This window comes from Staurois parvus, unplaced genomic scaffold (genome assembly GCF_062004578.1).
Source record: "Staurois parvus isolate SC_StPar_1 unplaced genomic scaffold, SC_StPar_1.0 ptg000014l, whole genome shotgun sequence".
Taxonomy (NCBI): Eukaryota; Metazoa; Chordata; class Amphibia; order Anura; family Ranidae; genus Staurois; species Staurois parvus.
The window spans coordinates 3,066,918-3,093,212 of NW_028317810.1; the positions used below are offsets into that span (position 1 = coordinate 3,066,918).

Consider the following 26,295-nt stretch of genomic DNA (forward strand, 5'->3'; position numbering starts at 1 on the left):
GTCTTCTATATTCATTGATCATTCAAATGTGTTTGAAGAATCAATCGGCCAATCTATCAAACAAATCAATATTTAATATAAAACTGATTGATTCATTCAATAGATTGGCTCAATCAATATATTGAAGGAATCAATCTACTAAAATCAAATATCCAATCTTTTTTAATCAGACATCCCACGGATCTGCTGTTTCTACCAGCAAACAAGTCAATGTATCTCTTTAATAAATAAAGTATATTTATTCCAGTTTCTCAGGCTATAATAAACACTCCACAATTATTATTGTGGCCAATAATAGCAGTCCACTTTTTCTCTCATGACAACTATACTTTAAGGTGGTACTAAAATCTACATTTTTCATTAATGCATTTTCTGCATTAAGGTAATAAACTGTCTCACTACCTGTCCCTCTCCCCAACCCCTTTTCTGGATTCATGTTACTGCTCCAGTACTGTCTCTGGCTCCAGCTCCGCTCCCCTTACTTGCTGCTATCATAGGAGAAACTGAGGGCAGTGGAGCCATAGGCTATTGTTGCTGTCAGTTAAACTCCTGTAAGGTGGGAGCGGGGCCACAGACACATGGATGCCTCCATAGCACCCAGCTTGCCAAAGGAAGCACCTGAAGAAGGGAGCAGTTGGCAAAGCTGGCATGGACTGCCAGAACAGGAGGAAAGTGGCTATATTGTTGCACAGAGTATTTAACAACAGTCTCTTTTTTATTTAGAGAAAAAAATGTTTCTTTTAGTATCACTTTAAAGGAGCCTTTCATGAAAAAATTATGGGAGCTCCAGACTGGATCTATTTATGATTCTAGTTGCCTGGCTGGCTCTGGCTTAATAACATTTTGAGTCATTGACCTGAAATATATGCAAGCAAGTAAAGTCTGAACTTTTCTGCAAACTTAATAAAAATTGATGACTCTCAAAATATTAAAGTAAACCTTATATGACAGAAACAAGGAGAATTCTTTTGCTAACCTCAGTCTACAAATACTATTTGCTTTGCTGCTGTGTTAATCCTTGGGCTTCAATCATTTAGATCATCAACCCAACACAAGTATGCAGATCAACAAAATCAGTGTAAAGGGACAATTCTCACCACAAAAACGTGCAGATCCATTCCAGATGCATGTTTTAACGCATTTTTGATGCGTTTCCAGGTGCATTCCAGATGCTTTTTTCCCTCCTTTTTTTGGGTCATTTCAATTGCAAAATCTTTATTTTCATCAAGACAATGCTTCTGTTTCACTTTTTCTGTTAGACCACTTTCTGTTTATCCCTTGGAAGTGTCCTTTGCCTGATGTGTATAGAAGATGACTGAACTGGCAGGCTTATTTATGGTTCTGGCCATTGCACTGCTGAGATTGAATGCCCGCAGGAGAAAGAGTTATTGGAGCCTATCAGTGTACAGATACAGCCTTTTATTCACATCTGGACAAGATGGAGCATACAAGGCTGTATCTGGGTGCTGACCAGAAGAGGATTGTGGGAGGATCATGGGAGGAGTTAAAATATATTTTTCTTCCTTCTCCTGTCACTGTACTGGGGTCCCGTGCATATTGCATATGCTCCAGTACAGTTCTGTGCAGGAATAAAGCAGCATGTTGTACTTTTTTTCTAGAGCTAAAATGCACTGGAACTGACTGCACCAGTGTGAACTATTCCATTTGAACCCATGTAACATACTTTCCATGCGTTGCAGAAGAAAAAGCACTGCACTGCATGTAGTGTGAACTGGCCCTCAGACTTTTGCATGCTTACTCCAGGTCAGCAACTTAAAATACTAAAGACAGAGAGCCAACATGACAGCTAGGTAATTAGCATTATCAGAAGGAGAGAACAGCCATGGCAGCCTTCATGTTTTTTTCTAAAGGCAGGTCTCCTTCAAAGCTGGAGGATCAGCAAGATAGCCAGGAAGGCAAGACAGACAGGAAACCATCATTTTCAGAATGAGATTAGCCATAGCAGTCTCTATATCTTTCTCAGCGCAGGTTTCCTGGTACTTAATTTTGCTATTGATTAATGAAATTGACAAACCAGAAGAGGTGTAAACACTGGAGAAAAACTTTGCATCAAGATGCTAGAGCTTGAAAATTCAATGTTTTCTAAGGGTTCCTATAGACTTGGGATAACAGTCACTCAATCCAGCCATTTCTCCAAATCATTTGAAAATCTTATATCTGTGGATGGCATACTGAATTTGTCAACCTGTCCCCTACAGAAAACAGATGATCAATAGTGATAACCCAAATGCATCCAGGATCGAATCTGGAATCTGGACTCTGATCATTGGGCGGAGGTAATTTTCAGGTAATTTTCACAACATTAAAAACACAATTCCTTTAAAGGATAAGTTCACTTATAAAAAAAAATGCCCATTTTTATGCAGGTAAAAAATTGTGCATTTACTATTTTTTTTTTGAGCCTGACAAGTATTGCACCAGCAATCAGCAGATTACTGGTGCCATGCAGGACGCCTGCATACCGTTCAGTGTATCTGTTTGCCTGTAGCAAATACAGTCAGACAGGAAGACTCAATGAACTATTACACTGCTCAGCAGGGCCATGGTAGTTCAGTGAGAACTACAAGTCGACAGCCACAAAGGCTCTCCTTTACTTGTATTTCATTCATTCACAGAACTCTGTTATTGAATGATGTGGCCGTGTGGCGTGTGGGCAGAGCCCTGCATGTCCACACTGTTTTTAAAAAGTGACAGCTAGTACAGGGAACTTCTCCCAGTACAGCTGTCACAGGGAGAGAGGACAGCGGGTAGTGGCTGCAGCAGTGGGAACATGTTACATGTTTCACCCTAAAATTCTGTAGATGGAATTATAGAACATTACTATTCTCAGGAACAGTGTCAGCGACACCATATTCTGGTATCACCTAAATTGCATGCTTATTATTTTACTTTTACATAACCTCTTGGCTTACTATAGATACAGAAGCAGCTATCAATATGATTGATTTCCACCCCAAAATACATTTTATGTTTAATCTGTTTTATTAAATGTTTTCAAATATGACAAAACGCTTAGACAAATATCGTAATGTACCAATGGAGTACGAACATGCCAAAGAAATAGGAAAGCAGATCGCATTACAAAATAAATCAGAATACAAACTAGAAACATAAGCACATGTTATACAAGTAGAATACAGAACAAATCCCTGCAGTAGTATGCAAGGGCTAGATAGTAACATTGGATTGTCACAGATAAAGGGCATGTCCCAGGCCCAGTATGGCAACATATTAGAAGTGAGAGTATACAGAAGAAAAATACAAGAGGAGAGAGATCAGAAAGGGGAGAGGAGGGGCAGTAAAATCCCCCCCCCCCCCACTAAAAAAAAACATAAGTAATAAATTTAATGGGGAGAGTGGTGTGTGGGTTTAGAGGAGGGAACGAAAAACCATAGATTTTAATACAGCCAATTGGGAAGGCAACACCAATTCCTGAAAGAATCACAAAGTTCCTCACAAGTTTAAACTGTGGATGAGATAAAAGTATTAAAAGTAGAAGAATACTGGAAATGATTCCAGACAGTATACATATGAGGCTGTGAGATTTGTCTTCATCCCAACCTATTGTATATTCTAAATATTCAATCTGATTCTTTGCACAAGCTCAAGCAGCTAACGTAGGTGGGTCAGTTTGGCGCCAGCACCTGGCAATAACAAACTGAGCTGCAGTCAAGAAATGTCAAATCAGACAATTTCTGATCTGTTTGTAGGAGCTTGGCAACAAAGACGATACAGTACGCTGGGGCTGGTTTGGGTATGTGTTACCCACTAGATCAATGAATAGCTAGCTGTAAGATTTTGTCCCAAAAAGGATTATGCATGGGAAATTGCCCCATATATGAAGCATATTGTCAGGAGCTTGCAAACAGCGCCAGAAAACACCAGGGATGCTGGGATCGATTTTATAAAGGATTAAGGGAGAGTGATACCACCTAATGAGTATGCGATAATTACATTCTTGGGCAACTGAAGGCGCTGAAAGTTTGTAAGATAATGCCGAGATTTTAGTCTATTCAAGATCACCTGCCAGTATATTCAGCTCCTGCTCCTATTTGGACAGAAATAAGGGCAGATGCGGATGGGAATCCCACAGTAGGATTTGGCATATCTGGGAAAGGGGGTGGTCAGGCCTGGAGGACTTACATAGTTACTTAGTTAGTCTGGCTGAAAAAAGACAAAAGTCCATCCAGTTCAACCACTAAAAAAAAAAGTTATAATCCTATACCCACAGTTGATCCAGAGGAAGGCAAAAAAAAACCCAGCAAAGCATGATCTAAATAGCTCCTGCAGGGAAAAAAAATATTTCCTGATCCCCTGAAAGGCAATCAGATATTCCCTGGATCAACTTTACCTATAAATGTTAGTATCCAGTTATATTCTGTGTATCTAAGAAAGAATCCAAGCCTTTTTTTAAAGCAATCCACTGAGCTGGCCAGAACCAACTCTTGAGGGAGTCTGTATAAAGCAAAAAGCAGTGGTAGGACACTACACTAAGCAACTCATTCTGTATAATAGCAATGTCAGCTGTCCCTCATTCACTAACTCCAACACACTGACAAAAGGCTGCTGGGAATGTGTGTGCTACATCTTACTTTGTAAGCACTATTGGCTAAAGTTTAGCACCTCACGAAAGGTCAGTTGCATGACTTTGGCCAATGCTAGCCCCCCATTATCAGATGTTCATTAGAGAATTCCCACTGAATGTGTCAAAAGTTTGCATCAGATCCAAACTCCCAAACAGTGGATGTTCAGTTCAAACTAATTGATCAAGTTTGTGTGAAAACTCTTCAACAGACAATAGCATAAAGTGGGAAACCTTGAGACACCAACATTTTTCACAAACATTTCTGCTTATATTACATACAATAATGTATATTTCCTGTTCACAGAGTAATTGGAAAATGTTTCTGATTTGGGAATTTAATTTACAAAAAAATGTGATTCAGCAAAGATTTATAAACAATAGTTGGGTATATTCAGTATATACACTAACCAGCCACTTTATTAGGTACACCTGTTCAATTGCTTGGTAACACAAATTGCTAATTAGCCAATCACATGGCAGCAACTCAATGCATTTAGGCATCTAGACGTGGTGAGGATGACTTACTGAAGTTCAAACTGAACATCAAAATGGTGAACAAAGGGAATTTAAGTGACTCTGAATGTGTCATGGTTGTATGGGAGTATTTCAAAAATGGCTGAACTACTGGGATTTTCACGCATAACCATCTCTAGGGTTTACAGAGAATGGTCCAAAAAAGCAAAAACATCCTGTGAGCGGCAGTTGTGTAGCAAAAATGCCTTGTTGATGTCAGAGGTCAGAGGAGAATGAGCAGACTGGTTGCTGCAACAATGAGATGGTAGGATCAAAATTTGGCATAAACAACATGGAAACCATGCGTCCATCCTGCCTTGTATCAACAGTTCAGGATGGTGCTGGTGGTGTAATGGATATTTTCTTGGCACTAGCAAGGTGTACCTAATAAAGTGGCTAGTGAGTGTGTATGTATATATATATTTGTGAGGTCAGGCACTGATATCTGACGAGAAGGCTGGGCTTGCAGTCTCCACTCTAATTCATCCCAAAGGTGTTCTATCAGGTTGACATCAGGACTCTGTGTAGGCCAGTCACGTTCCTCCACCCCAAACTCACTCCTCCATGTCTTTATGGACCTTGCTTTGTGTACTGGTGTGCAGTCATGTTGGAACAGGAAGGGGCCATCCCCAAAATGTTCCCACAATGTTGGGAGCAAGAAATTGTCCAAAATGTCTTGGTACGCTGACACTTTAAGAGTTCCCTTCACTGGAACTAAGGGGCCAAGCCCAACCCCTGAAAAGCAACCCCACGCCATAATCCAACCTCCACCAAACTTTACACTTGGCACAATGCAGTCAGGCATGTGCTGCTCTCTTGGCAACTGCCAAACCCAGACATGTCCATCAGATTGCCAGACAGAGAAGCGTGATTCATCACTCTAGAGAACATGTCTCCACTGCTCCAGAGTCCAGTGGCGACGTGCTTTACACCACTGCATCCAACGCTTTGCATTGTACTTGGTGATGTAAGGCTTGGATGCAGCCGCTCAACCATGGAAACCCATTCCATGAAGCTCTCTACACACTTTTGTTGTGCTAATTTGAAGGCCACACAAAGTTTGGAGGTCTTTAGCTATTGACTCTGCAGACCGTTGGCAACTTCTGCGCACTGTGCACTTCAGCATGTGCTGACCCCGCTGTCATTTTATGTGGCCTACCACTTTGTGGCTGGGTTGCTGTTGTTCCCAGTTGCTTCCACTTTGTTATAAAACCACTAACATTTGACCGTGGAATATTTAGTAGTAAGTAAATTTCACGGATGGACTTATTGTACAGGTGGCAACCTATCACAGTACCATGCTTGAGTTCAATGAGCTCCTGAGAGCAACCCAGTCTTTCAAAAATGTTTGTTGAAGCAGTCTGCATGCCTAGGTGTTTGACTTTATACAACTGTGGTCGTGGAGGTGATTGGAACGCCTGAATCCAATGATTTGGAGGGGTGTCCTAATACTGTTGGCAATATAGTGTATGTATATATATATATATATATATCACTATTACATGTTCCACAATAATCATGAAAACAGCTAGGTTCATGGGGAACTCAAGCCAGCTGTGGCTCTTGATATTTTCCATTTCCTAGACTGGAATTGTTGATAACATAAAAGAATAATCTTCATTCAGTTACAGTGCAAATGTAAATGCAATGTGAAATATTTTAGGCTCTGTACACATGTGAGTACGACTTATTATACTGTATATTTGTGAATGTGACTAAGCCCCTGTTCACATCAATGTGATTTGTCATTCAATTTGACAGTTCAAATGCGCATGATTAGTCACACCCAATTTGTGCCTATGGAACCGTTCAAATCCATGCGACTCCGACTTGCACCTATTTTGAAAAATGTTCCTACACTGCTTTTGGCGATTTTATGTGCGACTTGCATTGACATCTGTGCATCTGTGCACAAGTTGCACAGATGTCCGCAAGCTACGCATGAAATTGCACTGCCCAGTGGCTTTGAAATCATACTACTTCAGCTGAAGTAGCACAATTTCAAAGCCACATTTGATGTGAACTAGGACTGTCTATTTATGCAAGGCATCTTGCATCTTAGGTTTAGTGGCTGTTTATACCATCTTACCATAAAATGTTGCTGTGGCTAGAATTTATCTAAAATGTTACATTGCTGTATTGCATATTGCAGTTCCAAAAGCTGAAACAAACTTACTGTAACTCTGCAACACATTTTGTAATTTTGCTCAGAAGTAGCAGTGTGCCAGTCTTCTGAATGTGCAGGTCATGTGATTGTATCATTTTTTAAAGAAACCTGTTGCAAACCTTTTAAAACTGTTTTACTGCACTGGACAGGCCTCTGAAGTGTTCTGATCGACCTACTCTGTATGTAAAAAGGGTGAAGATATTGATACATGGGGCTATGGAGGGGGCACTGCTATACCCTTAATGACTTTGCAGCACAGACAGGTTACTTTGCCTCACAACTTCTGCCAGCCTGTATTGATTATAAGTGGTGATTATTGTCCAAGGAAAGAATCACAAGCAATACATTTAGGTCGGTAGGTGTATCTTATATCACAAACAGAAATGACTGTGCCATGCAGAAGAGAATCAGACATACACAAATTGTTGCTTATAAGTGTCAGATTATACTGCTCTCATCTCTTTTCTATAAATTGTAGTCTTCACCTTAAAACCCATCTGTGTCCACTGCCTAGTGCAAATGAAAAACCAGGTGTGTCGTGGCCAATTGGAATCACAGCTTCTCCTGCACTTTGGTTTGCCACCTGTACAGTATTTTACTAACTTAGCTACTGAATGAGGGACTTCTTGCCTATGCTTTAATAGAGAACAAATCATACTGCTAGTCAGTTTTTCCAGTAAATGTGGCAACTTCACCTGTACAGCCCCAGCCAAGTTTTGAGAATGACACAAATTGTTTTCACAAAATCTGCTACCTTAGTTTTTTTGAAGGCAATTTTCATATACTACAGAATGTTATGAAGAGTGATTAGATGAATTGCAATTCATTGCAAGGTCTCTCTTTGCCACGAAAATGAACTGAATCCCCAAAAAAACATTTTCACTGCATTTCAGCCCTTCCACAAAAGGAGCAGCTGACATCATGTCTGTGATTCCCTGATTAAAACAGGTGTCAGTGTTGATGAGGACAAGGCTGGAGATCACTCTGTCATGCTGACTGAGTTAGAATAACAGACTGGAAGCTTTAAGAGGAGGGTGGTGCTTGAAATTATTGTTGTTCCTCTGTTAACCATGGTTACCTGTAAGGAAACATGTACAGTCATTGCTTTGCACAAAAAAGGATTCACAGGCAAGGATATTGCTGCTATTAAGATTGCACCTAAATCAACCATTTATCGGATCATCAAGAACATCAAGGGGAGAGGTTCAATTGTTGTAAAGAAGGCTTCAGGGCGACCAAGAAAGTCCAGCAAGCACCAATCTCTTAAAGTTGATTCAACTGCGGGATCGGGGCACCACCAGTGCAGAGTTTGCCTTACTGTGCGTGCAGATCAATTCACACCTGCCTGCTGCCATTCCTGAGCAATGACTGTTGGAGGATGGCCTTGTGTCAGGAAGGGCAACAAAGAAGTCAGCTCTCTCCAGGAAGACATCAGGGACAGACTGATATTCTGCAAAAAGGTACAGGGATTGGACTGCTGAGGACTGGTGTAAGTCATTATCTCTGATAAATCCCCTTTCCAATAGTTTGAGGCATCCAGAAAAAAACCTTGGCTGGAGAAGAAAAGCTGAGTGCTACCATCAGTCCCGTGTCATGCCAACAGTAAAGCATCCTGAGACCATTCATGTGTGGGGTTGCTTCTCAGCCAAGGGAGTGGGCTCACTCACAATTTTGCCTAAGAACACAGCCATGAATAACGAATGGTACAAAAACCTCTTCCGAAAGCAACTTCTCCCAATCATCCAAGAACAATTTCATGACGAACAATGCCTTTTGCAGCATGATGGAGCACTTCAAAAGTGCTAACTATATGGCTTGGGGAACAAAACCTTGAAATTTTGGGTCCATGGCCAGGAAACTCCTCAGACCTTAATCCCATTGAGAACTTGTGGTCAATCCTCAAGAGGCGAGTGAACAAAAACCCCCCACAAATTGTGACAAATTCCAAGCATTGATTATGCAAGAATGGGCCACCATCAGTCAGGATGTGGCCCAGAAGTTGATTGACAGCATTCCAGGGCGCATTGCAGAGGTCTTGAAAAAGAAGGGTCAACACTGAAAATATTGAATCTTTGCATAAACGTAATGTAATTGTCAATAAAAGCCTTTGACACATATGAAATGCTTGTAATTATGCTTCAGTATATCATAGTAACATCCGACAAAAAGATCTAAAAACACTGAAGCAGCAGACTTCAGAAAATTAAAAGTTGTGTCATTCTCAAAACCTTTGGCCATAGCTGTATAACAAAGCAAGGTGTCTGAACCATTTCCTCCACTAGGTCTACGTGACCCTGCAAGTCAGTGTTCCTCTTTGCATTCCTCAAACAGGTGACAGAAGACAGCAGCACCAATAAATCTCTTTATTAACTTACCCATACAGGTGATAATATCAGTTACACTTTAATACCCTCATTGTAAATCACACCTAAAGACATGAAATGTAAATGCATCCAAAAGAAAAGAGCTATTTTGGAAATTGGTCATACTGCTGCCTATCTACCTTGCCTGCACTAGAGAAGTACTTCCCTTTCAGAAGTATATTATCACAACAGAAAGAGAAACCCCAAATAATTACCCATCTGGGTATACTGTAGATACCAATCGCAAGCCCAAGCCCCACATCTCTTTATTAGCAACAACTGTTTTACTCACAAATACCTTACATGTCTTCTAGCTAATAAACAGAGATGCAACTATAAAGAAACAAGAATTAGGTAGGTAGGCTCTGAACAAAGTTCTCTGGGGTCATGAGGCCAGCAACAGTTACTACTTCTGCTACCCAAGCTCCTAAGGTATTGGTGCTAGAGTTGCAGTACTCTGCACCCACTTAGAAAACTAAGAGCATTAAAATGCTATCCCTGTTTCTAGAGAAGCTTCACTGATCTTTTCCCCTCTCTCATGAGCATACAGGTCATAGAGGCCTCTCACAATACAAGAATAATGTGTGAAGACCCTCAACTAATTTAAGAAAAAATTATGACATGGGAGAGTAATGTCATAATGCTTCCTCATGCCTAAAGTCATGCACTTCAGGTCCTGGGGCACAGCAGGTATGACGCTATTACTTTATTTAACTTATAGAATTCCCGTGTCTGCATGAATCTGAACCCAACATTAAGATGACGCGACATCAGAGCATACAAAAAGCAATACACTTTATGATGATGGCATAATGAAGGCAATTATAAGAATTTATTATTATTATACAGGATTTATAAAGCGCCAACAGTTTGCGCAGTGCTTTACAATATATCAGAATTTACTCTCCAACATGGGTTTGGATTCAGAGATACTAACAGCAGTATAATATAAAACAACAGCTTTGCTCTGGCAGCCAGCAAGGTTAGGATGTGATACTGTAGTTTAGAATAATTTCATACTGTATACACACAATTCTTTAAATCACCATTGAAAAGACTATTATTTACAGCACGTCTAGGTAGGGAAAGCCTATCAAATTATCAAAGAACATCTGTTTTGGTGTAATAAGATTAAGTGTTCTCTCCATGTTGTATAATGTGAGGAGGAAATGTGTTGCCATGTGTTCGTAAGACTGGCAAACCACACCAACAGCTGTGAGATTTGGCAGCCTCCATTACTGGATAGAGCCAAAGGGGTCCAGAGGATGTTCCAAACTCATAAAAATGGATGGCACCACACCAATTAAAATAACAACCAGCAAATGTACATTTAATGAAGTCAAGACGTTCTTTTAATACAATCCTCCCAAAGCAACAGCTGTGCCTGCGTGTTAGAGGCATATTAGGCCACCATTTCACCTGCATTACACAGCTGTCAAAGAGCTGGAAAACTGCATCCAGTATAATGCTGATTGGGTCAGCAGCTCAGATACACATAATAACCAGGGGTAATCTGGGCATCAATTCTGTCTACAGTTACAGTACAGAACAGTATACCTTAGCTTGATCTACACTACCATGCTCGGCAATGATAGTTTCACTGAAGGTGCAATAAATGAGATGGATACAGAACTCTTAGATTGTAAGCTTCAAGGAGCAGGGCCCTCCTAACCCTCCTGTATTGAACTGTATTGTTGCTGTATTGTCTCCCTCTATTTTGTAAAGTGCTGAGCAAACTGTTGGCGCTATATAAATCTTGTATAATAATAACTCTCACCAAGTACAGTGCTATATACAGTATATATACACACTTCCTCTGTGTAAACAATCCTAACATAAAACAAAAAAATCTCCAACAAGTTGCATGCTTACCCACCTCCTCAACTGTCCAGTAATTAACTATTAGACACTAAGGCTGCCTATTAAGCTGAAGAAACTATACAAAGTTTCAGAAGGAAATAGAGCATGGGCCATCTTTCAAGCTTTGCCAAGTGTACATCATAAAAGTAACCTGGTCATGTGATCTGTAGAAGATACAGCAAATTCCTTGACCTTATGCACCTATTGAGGAATATAAAGAATGAGCTATACAAAAGGGGAAAATGAATAGGGAAAGGGAAAAAAGTAGAAGTGGAGGCGCATGATCCCACCAGGAGACTGTGGAGCATGTGAAATCGGGAGCTAATGACCCCCTTTAAGGAAGTGGGGGGTGAATTTAGACCTATCACATCTATGAATCAAAAATTAAGGTGAGCACATAATTTGGAAGGACATGTGGGCAATCACAAATGCATGAATGGTGTTGAGCACAAGAGCACAAGATACTAAATATAAAGAGGACTGTTGATTAAGTTGGACTGGTTTTTGATATCACTAAACACGTTGTAGTATTATATATGAAAAGTGCATATAGTGTGAAGATTTTCCAACATGCAGGTTGGTTTTGTGTTGACTTAAAGTTCACGTGATCACTTTGTTTTGTACGATTTATTTTGTTGACATACTGTAGAGGCTTTGGGGCAGCGCTGCATCATATGATTTTATGTATATCCTTTTTAAAGTGGTATTTTGCAATGTGGGATTTCTTTTTCCATTCTGTAACTGATCTTCCTGAGATCTGAAGCGGCAATCCACATAGGCAGTGGTGGATTTCCTTCTAAGGCTGATACAGCCAATATGCCTCTCTTGTGAAAGACAGGCAAATAGATCTGTGAGTGCAGGTCTTCTCACTTGGTGTGGGGTATCACAGAGGATCAGTGGCAACCCTTGAGTGGAGGGATTATTCATAAGGATATTGTTGGAGGATGGCTTGGAGGAGCCTGTAAGAATATAGCACTGATTGATGCTGTGTTTATTTCACTTTATTGAATATACTGTATTTGTTGGTGATTTTTTTGTATTATGTTGGGATCGTTTACACGGAGGGATTGTGTTTCTAAATAGTACTGTACCTGATAAAAGTTTGGTATTTCTATCTTGTAATTGCAATTCTTTGAGTTACTTGTAAATATAGCAGCTTGCCTTTTTACTTTATGATCACCAGGTTTTTAGAGATTGTTTGATATATTTTTAGCAGAGTGGGAGCATTATTATTTTTCTGTTAAAAAGTTTCACTGTATACATCTGACACACCAACACTCCAGCCCTTCAAGGTGCTATAAACTGGAGGTTTTTTTTTTTTATATACAGCTTACAGTGAGCATAAAGTTGAAATTAAGTGCCCGATCTGACACTGCTAGCACACAGCAAGCACTGAAAGATTCTTACTCAACAAACTGATTGTCCAATTCAGCACATTAGGTTCTGAATCCTAAGATGTTCTGGTATACTAACATCTAACCAAATTCCTTGGTTGAGAACTTGCTCTTCTGCTCCCACTTGTTAACTTTGACTGCGATGGGCATCACAATTGCTTGTTTGCCTCACCAGCCCCATTCTGGATCCAAATGGCACACTTTTTGCATTTTTCTTTAAGTTTACATTATAGGAGGGTTATGTGTAGGGAAGAGGCATTGGTTACTTGCCTCTTTTCTGAAATTATTTCACTGTTTTTATTGGGTTTTTCAGTTACTGGACAGCATATTTAAAAAGCATTAAATGTGACATTCGCCAAATATTCAATGATGGTGAATAAATAACTTTCACTAAAACCAAATACACTAGGAATTTTCGCAATGAATGTTTGCTGAATGTCAGCTTTACTGCTTTATAAATATGCCCTTTAGGCTCCATGCACACTGGCATAAAAAAATGCCACTGCTCTTGGCAGAAAAGAAAAATGCTAATTTTGAGCGTTTTTTTAAAACTAGCAATTAGGACTGTTTTTTTTTCTGCCCTAAAAATGCTCTAAAAAATGCAAAACAGGTATTTTTTCTGCCTCTCAATGCTGAGTTTAAAATGCCTCTAGACTACCTAATGTACATAGACAAATACGATATCATTAGTTGCTTCTACAGGAAAAATGCTAAACTCCCCTATGAGCACAATTTTGTAGCCAGTGTGCATGGAGTCCTAAAGTGATTCTAAAGCCTCAAGGTTTTTTTTAACTTAATGCATTCTATGCATTAAGGTAAAAAAACCTTCTCTGTCACAAACTAGTCCGCTCACCCATGTTATACTTACCTGAGCCCTATCGAGATCCAGTGCCGTTCATGAGAGCTGCAGCTCTCCTGGCTTTGTCCCTCCTCACTGGGCAGATCGATAACAGTTGGAGCCATTTGCTGTCAATCAACTCTAGCAATGAGGAATTGGGGAGCGGGGCTGAGTTCTCCTATTGTCTATGTCAATAGACGTAGCAGCAGGACTTGGGAATGAGCCCAAACAAGTGCCCCAATGGGAATAGACTTCCTACGGGGCACCGACAAGAAAAGAGGAGCCAGTATCGCCGGTGGGGACCCGAGAAGAGGAGGATCAGGGATGCTCTGTGCAATTCTATTGCACAGAGCAGGTAAGTATGACATGTTTGTTATTTATAAAAAAGAAAAAAAATCCTTTACAATCACTTTAATGTTAGGTCTTCTTTCAAAGGGATTATTACAATAAATATTTTGCGCTAGTAAATATATCCGTGAGACAAAAAACAAAAATATATATGAATGAATAATGTATATATATGAATAATATTTAAAAAGAAAAAGTTCAAATAATAAGTCCACAATTTAAGATATAAATGACACAAAAAATGTGCAAAAAAATGTCTAAATGTGACAAACCACCACCAAAAAACGAAATAAACTCACCAGAGCTAAAAACAAAAAACAAATATTGCTCTGGGAACGATGATATGATGGCAAGTCATCCGTAGGTATATCTTCAGGAAATGAAATTCTGCAGAACACCGATCCACATAGACCAATATCAAAATGGAAAAAACTTTTCAAATTATCAAGGAAATCCACTTCTCCAGAAAAGCCACCTTTAATCGAATCCAAGGAAGAAGATGCCAGGCACTCGAAAGAAACAAGAAAACTTCATGGTGCAGTATTATTAAAAACCAAATTCCTTTATTAGGTACTCATTGCACTTAACTCAGGAGGTGTCCCAGCCGACACCAGCATCAACAGCATAACAGCAATCACAGAAAACGAACCCAGCTACTCAGCACATGCGCAGTAGCTCGTAGACAAACGTAATGATGTCACATCGATCAAGCCCCGCCCTACGCGTTTCGTCATCGACGTCCTCACGGAGCGGATGCTCTTCTTTCAAAGGGAAGCTACAGTTTTTTCAATTAATTTTTAGATATTAGTGTAAAAGAAATCAGCTTGATGTATGGAGCTCAGCATAAATGAGTACACCCTTTGAAAAGTAAGATTTTATTCAATGAAGAACTATTTCCAAAATGTTGACAACACTGAGTTTTATAGAACATTTGTTTAGCTCATTACATGAAGGTAAGGTTAATAATATACCTTACATTACAAAATATTTAGTTTTACTCAAATTGAAGCAAAAATGAATATACCCTACAACAAAAACTACTCCATCTAGTATTTTGTATGTCCTCCATGATTTGTAAGGACATCACCAAGTCTTCTAAGCATGGAATGAAAAAGTTGGCAACATATTGCAACATTGATCTTTTTCCATTCTTCAAGAATGACCACTTTTAGAGCCTGGATGCTGTATTGAGAGTGATGTTCAACTTGTCTCTTCAGAATTCCCTATAAGTGTTCGATTGGGTTCAGATCAGGAGACATACTTGGCCACTGAATCACTTTCACCCTGTTCTTCTTCAGAAATGCAACAGTGGCCTTAGATGTGTGTTTTGGATTATTGTCATGTTGCAAAAGTGTACGGCGACCAAGGGCACAGAGTGATGGTATCATCTTCTCTTTCAATATAGAGCAGTACATCTGTGAATTTGTGATACCACCAATGAAATGCATCTCCCTGACACCAACAACACTTATGCAGTCCCACAAAAGGATGCTGCCACCACCCACCATGTTTCACTGTAGGCACCATGCATTTTTCTTTGTACTCCTCACCTTTGCGACACCATACAGCTTTGACGCCATCCGTTCAAAAAACATTTATCGTGGTCTCATCACTCCAGAGTCTGTGTACTCCTCACCTTTGCAATGCCATACAGCTTTGACTCCATCCGTTCCAAAAACATTTATCGTGCTCTCATCACTCCAGTAGTCTTCTTTTTCAGCATGGGTGCTGCCAAGTTCTAGGTGGGCTTCTTCCATCATGGACGACACCCATGCATGCCATTCCTCTCCATTGTAACTCGTATTGTGTCACAGGAAACAATCACCCCAGTTTGGATTTCTAATTCGTTAGCTAACTGCAGTGAACTTGCATGTCAATTTTCTTCAACTATTCTCATCAGAAGGCGCCCCTGTTGAGGTGTTAACTTCCGTGGACGGCTTGAATGTCTCTGTGAGATGGTGACAGTTCCATCTTTTTATCACTTTTACTACAGTATTCTGGCTGATAAGTAAAGCTTTTCTGATCTTGTTGTAGCCTTCACCTTTCTTGTGTAAAGAAATTGTTTTTCTCTCAGGTTTTGTGACATTTCTCTTCCATGTGGTGCCATTGCTGACAGAATAAAATGGGAGGGGGTTTTCTTTGTTAAGTAACGACCTTTTATATTCAACTGTCTGCTGGTCACCTGTTTAATGAATAATTAGACTCACATGTAGTTGAATTCTTGTTAATTAGGATTTTGTTGTCTAAGTGGCCGGTCATACTGGTGCGATTTGCAAATTGAAATCGCATCTAATGAATGTGAATGTCTTAACATGTGTGATTTGCTGCGGCACGATTTCTAAAGTAGTTCTTGCATTATTGTTTCTGCAGTTTATTGCAATTTCACATACACAGAATATATTGGAAATCACAATGCAAATCACAAGAAATCGCTGAAAATCTTCACAAGTCGCAATAAAGCCTTCAGAAATTGCACTGAAATCGCACACAAATTGCGTGATTTTAAATCGCAGCAGTGTGACCAGTGACTAAAATTTAGCTTTGCTCCTAAGACTGTCATATGGGTATATTCCTTTTTGCAACATGGTCTTGAATGAATTTGTTAGGAAAAATACTTTTTTGTGTGTGCAAATTAGCAAATCTTGTTTGTAATCAATGGCCCAAATTTGTGGGAGTATTTTGTATGTATAATGTACCATAGAAAATGTTGATTGTGAAAGGAAAATAAAGGTTTTCTGAGAAATCCGTTGGGGTGTACTCATTTATGCTGAGCACTGTAGTTAGTTATAATTTTTAGATATCAGTGTTTGAGTTGATTGTAGCCGTATTAGTGCATTTGCGACAGAAACAATTGAGTACTGTCCATGATACTTTTTTTTATTTGCACTAACATACAATTTTGAGGACAAGCTTTCGGGGAATGTCCCCTTCTTCAAGGTCTAAGCAGTACTACTCACAAAGTTAGCAGAATGTTAGAAAAGATGAAAGAAAAAAAAAAAAAGCTTGTCCTCAAAATTGTATGTTAGTGCAAATAAAAAAGTATCATGGACAGTACTCAATTGTTTCTGTCGCAAATGCACTAATACAACTACAATCAACTCAAACAAAATGGAAGATACTGCATATAGCCGCATAAAGAAGCAGTTAACCAACCTAATCACAAAGGAAACACAGATCAACAGTGATATTTTCTTTCTCTCAAGATGCAAACAGAGGAATCTCATATCACAAGCCCTTCAGATTAAAAATCCTTGCGTAAATACAATCAACTCTCCTTATGCAGAAGGACTTTGCAGATGCACCAGCAAGAGATTAAGGAATCACCTCATTCACAAACTGTATGGAAAAAGGGTAACTATCAGGATACAAAAGCAGTCTTTGTTTGAAACCCTAACATCATTGGACCCTACCAACATTAACCAAATCAAGAATGAATTGGAAATTTTACAAAGACAAACACAAAAACTTGCCATGAATGGGAAACAAAAAAAACTTCAGATCCCAAGGGATCCCTTGTGTAAATGCTGACCTGACGGAAAATGTGGATCTAACAGAGGAACTTGGAATCATCAACTTGTCAAATCATAAACTTTCTGAACCAGAATTAACTATCCTCTCCAAAGGCCTTACATTCTGCCCAACCACCAAGTTAGATCATTTACAAGTATTGTCAGATATGGAGGATTTCTTCAGGAGACTAAGGCTCAAAGAATATTTCCACAATAATGAAAGGAATCCTAGGACAATGAAGTGCTACACAAAGAAAAAGAACAGCTGCTTCACACCTCCACAAGGACGCAACCCCAAACTGGACACCTATATTGATAGCTTCAAATTGCGAGCCACATCCCTGATATCCACCAAGCAAAAGAAAATTCTGTACAATCTTTCACCACTAGAGCGAAGGGCTATACACGATTTGCGCAATAATCAGGCCATCACCATCAAACCAGCGGATAAAGGGGGAGCAGTTGTTGTGATGGATACAAACAAATACATACAAGAAGGCCAGAGGCAGCTGCAAAATGCCATCTATTATAAAAAACTGGATTATGATCCGACCCAGGACTTTACAAAGCAATTAAAAGGTCTCATTAAAACACTTCCAGCCCACCTACATTCAGAACTTATAAATGCGATTCCGGATCATCCAGAAATCGGGGACTTCTACATGCTACCCAAAGTCCACAAGCCAGGAAATCCAGGCAGACCCATCATAACAGGTATGGATACACTCACCGAACAAATCTCAGGCTTTGTAGAAGAAATTTTAAAACCGTTAGTCATGAGTACTGCTAATTTCCTGCAAGACACAACTGACTTTCTGAACAAGATCAACAACATACAGCAATTACCATCTAATACACTTCTAGTGACTATGGATGTAGTATCCCTGTACAGTAATATCCCTCACAAGGATGGATTAGCTGCATGTCACAGATCCTTATCATCCTCACCAAACCACAAATATGCTGCTGAGGATGTTACACAGCTCATTGAATTCATACTTACACACAACTACTTTGCTTTCAATAAGGACATCTATCTTCAATGTATGGGTACTGCGATGGGAAGTAAAATGGCACCCCAATATGCCAATTTATTTATGGCTGACCTGGAGGAAAAATTCCTGAACAGCATGGAACAAAAACCATACAGATACTATCGCTATATTGATGATATTTTCATCATATGGACAGAAGGTGAAGAAAACCTAAAACAATTTTACTCACTGATCAACACTTTTCATCCATCAATCAAACTAAAAATGGAATACTCAAACACACACGTCAACTTGCTAGACACCACAGTATACATCAGGGATGATACGCTTCACACCTCAATATACAGGAAACCCACTGACAGATGCAAATACCTCCACAGTTCCAGCTTCCACCCCCAACACACGAAACGTGCTATCATACACAGTCAGGCCATCAGATACCACCGAATATGTTCTGACCCAAGAGACAGAGATAAACATCTCGGGACACTAGCAGACGCCTTCCATAAGAAAGGTTACAAGGACAAAACTATCAACACCGGCATAAACACAGCCTTGAGAACCCAAAGAGAAAATCTGCTTCAGTATAAGGAGAAAAAAACAAACAACCGTGTACCTCTAGTAACCACATACAACCCAGCACTAGAAGGGATAAGAAAAATAAGCAAAGATTTACAACCCATCATAACAGAGGATGGAACTCTGAAAGAAATATTCCAGCAACCCCCAATACTGGCCTTCAGACAACCCCCCAACCTCAGAAATAAACTAATCAGTAGGAAGCTTCCTTCTGATCAAGATGTCACAAATAATGGAAGCAAACCCTGCAATAAGAAACGCTGCAAACTGTGCTACCAAATCAATTCATCAAAAGTGTCAGACACTCAAAAGGGATCTTCAATATCTCCGAATCATACAGCTGCCCCTCTAGTAATGTTGTGTATCTTATCCAGTGCAGAAAATGCAGCAAAGGATCTTATGTTGGCGAAACAGGACAGAAGTTACAAGCAAGGATGATTTTGCACAGACATACCATCAAGGAACATAAAGAAGATGACTTCTGCACACCTGTAGGACACCATTTCGCACAACCAGGCCACACAATGGGAGACCTCAATGTTTTAGTACTTAAAGGAAATTTCAAATCCATTCAGGAAAGAAAAACTTTTGAACTAAGAATGATAATTCTATTTGACACAAGAGATAAGGGCCTTAATTTGGACATGGGATTCCTCAATCATTATCCGACATTTTTATGACTATTAGCTGTAGCTTGACTCCCTCTGTGTGAGTGTAGTATCCCCCCCCCCTCGTTTGACTGCATCTTATCTCTAGCCTCCTTTTTTTTTTTTCTTTCATCTCTTCTAACATTTTGCTAACTTTGTGAGTAGTACTGCTTAGACCTTGAAGTAGGGGACATTCCCCGAAAGCTTGTCCTCAAAATTGTATGTTAGTGCAAATAAAAAAAGTATCACAGACAGTACTCAATTGTTTCTGTTAGGTATCAGTGTAAAAGAAAACGGCTTGATGTAGTTAGTTATTCATGTGTGTTATTGTATAATTTGTAATAATATTGTACATAGGAATAGCCATATTTCTTAATTACATATATAAGCACTGCTTTTTGTTTTGTGGTACTTCACAACAGTTATGCTTTATTGCTCCTTTTCAAAATGCAAGTGTATGAGTCGGCCAGCTCACTGAAAACAATGCACCCCTATTGGCTGATATCTCTGTTGTTAAAGATGACTTTCGCCTAAAATTCACAATACCACATATCCTCTTCCTCCCCCACCCTCTAACTAATTTGCAGCAGCTTTTGTTTGGGGAGCATTTTTTGACCCACTCCAACTTCCTCAATCTTCACCTAGGCAAGAAAAATTTCCAAATGCAGCTCCCCCCCAGCCTCACTTATACTTACTTGAGCCTGATCTTGATTCAGCAGCTCTTAGCTCTCTCTCTCCTCACTGGACAGTAAGGCAGCAGTGGGAGCCATTGGCTCCTGCTGCTGTCAATCACAGCTAGTGAGCAGAGAGTGGGGCGGGTTGAGCCACACTTTGTGTTTCAATAGATACATAGAGTGCAGCTCGAGATTGAGCCCACATGAGTGCCCTCATAGCAAGTGGCTTGCCATGGGGGTACTTGGCAGGGGGGAAGAGTCAGGAGTTCCAGAGGAGGACCCTGAGAAGGGGATCTTGGCTGTTCTGTGCTAAACCATTGCAAAGAGCAAGTAAAACATGTTTGTTATTTAAAATATGAAGGGTTTACGATCACTCCACTTTCCCCTCCTGAGGATCTCCCCCCTTCCTGACTAGGCCATTTTTTGCATTATAGCACTGCGTTACTTTAACTGACAATTGTGCGGTCATGCAACGCTGCACCCAAATTAAATTTATGTGCTTTTTTCACACGAATTGAGCTTTCTTTTGGTGGTATTTGATCGCTTGTGCGATTTTTTATTTTTTGCACTATAAAAAAAAAAAAGACTGACAATTTTCAGAAAAAAACTATATTTTTAACTTTTTGCTATTAAACATGTCCAGTAAAAAAATGTTAAAAATCAAATTTCGTCATAAATTTAGGCCAAAATGTATTCTGCGACATGTCTTTGCTAAAACAAATCCCAATACATATAAATTAATTGGTTTATGTGAAAGTTATAGCATTTACAAATGGCGATATATATGCTGGAATTTATTTTTTAATTTTTACTAGTAACGGTGGTGATCAGCGACTTATAGCGGGACTGCGGAGGACATTCTGACACTGGAGGGAACTGACTTGGTGTCACTGACATCCTTAGTGACACCAATACAGTGATCAGTGCTAAAAAAAAAGAGCACTCACACTGTACTAATGGCACTGGGCAGGAAGGGGTTAACAAGAGGGGTGATCAAAGGGTTAACTGTGTGCAGGGAGTGTTTTACTAGGGGGCTGTGTCAGTGTGCTTCACTGTAAGCACACTGGTTTGGATGGCTGTGCTGTGCACAGCCATCCAAACCAGTGTGCCCGAGCTGACAGAGAGGAGAACTGTTAGTAAACAAAACAGTCGTCCTCCCCATCGGAGGTGCTAGGTAATCACTGTGCGCTGGCGGGTAATCAAGAAGCCATATCGTTTCGTCCTTTTTTTAAAAGGGATTCAGTTCTGGTAAAACTGATTGATCATGTGTTTCTCTTTCAAATAAATAGGACTAGTACTTCATGATGCCTCTGATCCCTGGATTCGCTCATATTCTTTATTATAAATAGATGTTTTGATATTAGCCTGAATTAGGTATTATTTAGGGGATGTGCACTATTATTACTTTTTTGTTATATTGCATACAGTGGGGATCGAAAGTTTGGGCACCCCAGCTAAAAATTTGTATTAATGTGCATAAAGAAGCCAAGGAAAGATGGAAAAATCTCCAAAAGGCATAAAATTACAGATTAGACATTCTTATAATATGTCAACAAAAGTTAGATTTTATTTCCATCATTTACACTTTCAAAATAACAGAAAACAAAAAAATGGCGTCTGCAAAAGTTTGGGCACCCTGGAGAATTTATAGCATGCACTGCCCCCTTTGCAAAGCTGAGACCTGCCAGTGTCATGGATTGTTCTCAATCATCATCTGGGAAGACCAGGTGATGTCAATCTCAAAGGTTTTAAATGCCCAGACTCATCTGACCTTGCCCCAACAATCAGCACCATGGGTTCTTCTAAGCAGTTGTCTAGAAAACTGAAACTGAAAATAGTTAATGCACACAAAGCTGGAGAAGGCTATAAGAAGATAGCAAAGCGTTTTCAGATGTCAATATCCTCTGTTCGGAATGTAATTAAGAAATGGCAGTCATCAGGAACAGTGGAAGTTAAAGCAAGATCTGGAAGACCAAGAAAAATATCAGACAGAACAGCTCGCAGGATTGTGAGAAAAACAATTCAAAACCCACGTTTGACTGCACGATCAAACCAGAAAGATCTGGCCGACACTGGAGTTGTGGTACACTATTCCACTATAAAGAGATACTTGTACAAATATGGTCTTCATGGAAGAGTCATCAGAAGAAAACCTCTTCTACGTCCTCACCACAAAAATCATCGTTTGAACTTTGCAAATGAACATATAGACAAGGCTGATGCATTTTGGAAACAAGTTCTGTGGACCGATGAGGTTAAAATTGAACTTTTTGGCTGGAATGAGCAAAGGTACGTTTGGAGAAGAAGGGGCACAGAATTTAATGAAAAGAACCTCTGTCCAACTGTTAAGCATGGGGTTGGATCAATCATGCTTTGGGGTTGTGTTGCAGCCAGTGGCACAGGGAACATCTCACGAGTAGAAGGAAAAATGGATTCAATAAAATTTCAGCAAATTTTGGATGGTAACTTGATGCCATCTGTGAAAAAGCTGAAGTTAAAGAGAGGATGGCTTTTACAAATGGATAATGATCCTAAACACACCTCGAAATCCACGGGGGATTACATCAAGAGGCGTAAACTGAAGGTTTTGCCATGGCCTTCACAATCTCCTGACCTCAACATAATTGAAAATCTATGGATAGACCTTAAAAGAGCAGTGTGTGACAGACAGCCCAGAAATCACAAAGAACTGGAAGACTTTTGTAAGGAAGAATGGGCAAAGATACCTCAAACAAGAATTGAAAGACTCTTGGCTGGCTACAAAAAGCATTTACAAGCTGTGATACTTGCCAAAGGGGGCAGTATAAGATATTAACTCTGCAGGGTGCCCAAACTTTTGCAGACGCCATTTTTTTGTTTTCTGTTATTTTGAAAGTGTAAATGATGGAAATAAAATCTAACTTTTGTTGGCATATTATAAGAATGTCTAATCTGTAATTTGATGCCTTTTGGAGATTTTTCCAACTTTCCTTGGCTTCTTTATGCACATTAATACAAATTTTTAGCTGGGGTGCCCAAACTTTCGATCCCCACTGTATGTTAGTAATTTTGAATTATGTATGATATTTGTTTTCATGCTGTTAGTCATATATTTTTCTTGTTTTTTTCTACGTCTTTAGATAAATTCCAGGATGACACTGGCCTTGTTTTGATGGGTGACCATCATTTCGAACATCCAGCATGGGATATGGATGGCCTTGTGGGGGATTATTCCCCGCTATGCTATTCCATGCTCCTGATGGTATGGACAGAGGGCTCTTTGTCCAGTTGCCTCTAGGGGGCAATCTTCCATTGCGGCAGCGTCTTATGACTGCCCCGGATGTTGTGTGGCACTGCGCATGCGCCTGGTGTGTTTGGCGTCACGTTTTTTACGTTGGGGTTGGCGGCGGATGCTGGAGGAGAAGCTCTCCCTCACGGTCGCCAAGGTGGCCATAATGAGATGCCATTTGGCATCATTGGCAGCATTTGCCACTTCATCTCTTTGCTGGCGGTACAGGTGGATCAGATTGCCCTCTGATAAAAGAATTACTCCATACAGAGACTTATATATATTGGATGATTTACCGCAGTTGGTTGTTGGCTTTCTGGTTTGAAGGTGGCCTTTTAAGCTGTTCTGGATGGTTTGGTGAGCATTATACCTGCTTTTCTGTGAAGAGAAGCATTTATCACTATGTTAAAATAGCTGGATACAACTCCTTGTTCCCTGGGGATCTGGGACATTTCCATACTCTACAGTTCAGTAAGCATTGCGGTGAGCTGCAATGGTGTTGGTATTTTTCTACTACTACTGATAGCTGTGATAGTGTTTTTATAATTTTTCGATTTTTTTTTGTGTATTAAATAATTGTATACATAATCTTTATTCCCGAGGGACCTGTGATATCTTCACTATAAAACAAGGGATATTTTAGTTCATCTTGCTTATTGGTCATGCCCTCAATACGGTTAGCGTCTTTTATACTAACCAAAATATTGGAAACATTAATTTTATGGTTTGCTGTATAGGCCTCGTACCTAACTTATATTATATTTTTTGTGATAATTATAGAGGGTCATATGATGCTCTCTTGTTGCTGTCAGCATTATGAAATGGATATCTGACCACCTTTGTTCTTCCGATGGTTTACACCATCAAAACTTTGTACTATGCACCCTCATCTTGGATATCATGATTTTAAGATGGCTCTGATAATATTGATTGCTTAATTCCCTTTTAAGTACCATAATGGTAATATTATCAATGTCACTGACTAGCTTTCTGCGTATAAATTATCACTCATTCCTGCGTGTTTTTCTAGAAATCTTTCTTGTATTTATACAAATGTATGAAGAGGATCAAAAAAGTGGAATGATCGAAACGCATTGAGATAACGTTTTTGGAATTTTGATATTCTGTAATGGAAGTATCTTTGCAATATCCATCAGAGCTAATATATCTTTTTTAAAAGATGTATCTTTCACAATTATGCCTATGTAATAAAAGCATATGTTTTAAAAAAGTTCTTTTGAGTATATGTGTAATGACATTGTTGCTGCATTAAAGTCCCATAGGGGGATTCTTCATTTACATTTATGTTGGGGACGAGCAGCTAGATACTCCACTCTTTGTAAAGTACCAGCATCTTAACCTTAATAACCTCAGATACTGAACCCCATCTGCTTTTGCCAGAAATCTTTTACTTGCACATGGATTATTCTGTACCCACTGATAACTTAAACTGGTTGCAAAGACTCAAAGTTTTTTACTTTCTATGCATGAAGATAAAAAACGTCTGTGTGCAGCATCTCCTCCAGCCCCCCCCCCCCCCCTCATACTTACCTGAGCCTCCTCTCGATCCAGCGATGTGCACTGGAGTCTCGGCTATCCCGGGACTCCCTCTCCTCATTAGCTGAGACAGCAATCTGGCTTAATCTTGTTAATCAGAGCCAGTCAGCCAATGAGAAGAGAGAGGGGGCAGGGCCAACCTATGGCTCAGTGTGTGAATGGATACACTGAGCAGTGGATGCCCCCATAGCAAGCTGCTTGCTGTGGAGGCACCTGACAGGAGGGAGGGGACAGGAGTGCCTGTGGGGGACCCGAGAAAAGAAAGATTCGGGCTGCTTTGTGCAAAACCACTGCAGAGAGCAGGTAAGTATGATGTGTTTGTTATTTAAAGAAAAAAAACGTTAATATCACTTTAAGGCCACTGTAAAAGGTACCTGTTTTAAATTGCTGTTGTTTCAGAATATTTCTTGCCTCTTGCCAATTTACTCATTCAGAATGTAATCCTGACAAAGGCAGCACATATTCCCTGTGATGAAAAGGCAACAGTCCTGCATTCCCAGAATCCTTTGATTATATCCCAGCCTCACAAAAAGAGGCCAACCATGTTTGCTGTGGTTCAGATGGCTGTGTCAGCAATCTGAGCCTCACTTACATTTACAGGAGGTAATAGGAGGAAAACCACACAAACAACAACATTTATTTTTACAAGCATAAATGCTTACGGCACTCACCAATGCTTTCTGTAGCTTCTAGCTGCAGAGAACTGATAATGTTACCAACGACCATTATTTGTGCAAATACACTGAATAGTTAAAACATCTGCAATCTTCCCAATACAGAAACACTCTACTAATATTTATTACTATTTCAGCAGCAGTGCCGCCAGAGCCATACTGTGTGTAACTGCTGAGGGAACAATCTATCAAACATTATTAGGTCTAATGTGAATCCAAGTGACCCTGGGTCTGGCTCCTTCGGACAGTAAGACAGACTGGATCATTTGCCATGTCACAATTCCATTCAGACAGACACGGCTG

General features: G+C 39.8%; 1 protein-coding gene across 1 annotated transcript in view; it reads right to left on the bottom strand.

Moving 5' to 3' along the window:
• The window catches only part of CUX2 (cut like homeobox 2), a 649,623-nt gene that overhangs the window by 45,101 nt on the left and 578,227 nt on the right, over positions 1 to 26,295 (bottom strand). The window lies entirely within an intron of this gene.